This window comes from Gossypium arboreum, chromosome 5 (assembly GCF_025698485.1).
Source record: "Gossypium arboreum isolate Shixiya-1 chromosome 5, ASM2569848v2, whole genome shotgun sequence".
NCBI classification, from domain to species: domain Eukaryota; kingdom Viridiplantae; phylum Streptophyta; class Magnoliopsida; order Malvales; family Malvaceae; genus Gossypium; species Gossypium arboreum.
This window is the reverse complement of record NC_069074.1, coordinates 76,839,085-76,840,296: the sequence shown is the minus strand read 5'-3', so window position 1 is coordinate 76,840,296 and position 1,212 is coordinate 76,839,085. Positions and strand designations below refer to the sequence as shown.

The window sequence follows — 1,212 nt, the reverse complement described above, 5'->3', positions numbered from 1 at the left end:
CTGTGAAGAACTACAAAAGTTCTACCTAATTAGAGAGCATGGTGACCGAATCAACATTGTAAACACTGGCTGTTTTTGTTGGCTTTGTCCTCATGACTTGCCACTGATAGTTATTTAATGACATCTCTTCTATAAATTCATAGGCATCTTCAGGTGTTTTATTATTGATGGTTCTGCTAGCAGCTGCGTCAACCATTTATCGAGTCGAAGGATTTAGGCCATTATGAAAAGTTTAAACCTGTAGCCAGAGTGGTAACCCATGGTGAGGGCATCTTCGTAAAAGGTCCTTATATCTCTCCTATGCATCGTAGAGTGTTTCTAAACCCATCTGCACAAAAGAAGAGATATCATTAAGTAATTTAGCTATTTTAGCCGGCGAAAAATATTTTAATAAGAACTTTTCGGTTATTTGTTCCCAAGTAGGGATTGACCCCCACGGTAACAAATTCAACCATTGTTTAGCTTTGTTTCTCAATGAAAAATGGAATAATCAAAGGCGAATGGCATCATCAGAAATGCTATTAATTTTAAAGGTATCAAAAAATTCTACAAAATTTACCAAGTGAGCGTTGGGATTCTCGTCCTGCAAACCGTCAAACAGAACAAACTATTGTATCATTTGAATTGTGTGAGGTTTCAGTTCAAAATTATTTGCAGCAATAGCAGGTCTAACTATACTTTACTCAGTTCCTGTTAAATTAGGTTTAGCATAATCATACATAGTGAGCGGAGTCGGATTCTGATTAACAACAATTGCAGGAGGTAGCGGATTTTCTTGGTTTTCAACCATCTTCTCGGTTGTGGTTGAAGTATTGTCCTCTTGCTCGTCCTCTGTGTATTTTAGGCTTCACCTTATTTCTCGTCTTTTTCTGTGAACTGTGCGGTCGATCTCATCGTCAAAAAGTAGTGGTCCTGACGGGTTTCTTCTGGTCATAAACTAGAAAAACCTATCAGAAGAAAATAAGAGAAAAATTAGAAAAGAAAATAAAAATTTAAAATGTAAGAAAAGTAAAGTGGCTAAAGTAATAAAAATTGAGTTTTCCTAATATCCTAGTTCCTCGGCAATGGCGCCAAAAACTTGATGCGTGATATTTGTAACAGGTTTTAAAGATTTATAAATGAAACGTTCTTGATACTAACTTTGTAACGCCCCCACGCCCAAAACCGTCGCTGGAGTCGAGCTTGAGGAGTTACCAAACATAATTTATCAAA

General features: G+C 36.7%; 1 non-coding gene across 1 annotated transcript; it reads left to right on the top strand.

The window, feature by feature from the left end:
* The first annotated feature begins 254 nt into the window (after positions 1-254).
* On the top strand, positions 255-361 carry LOC128293568 (small nucleolar RNA R71). The gene has a single exon (XR_008283749.1). It is a non-coding gene; the product is annotated as a small nucleolar RNA R71 (small nucleolar RNA).
* The last annotated feature ends 851 nt before the right edge of the window (positions 362-1,212 follow it).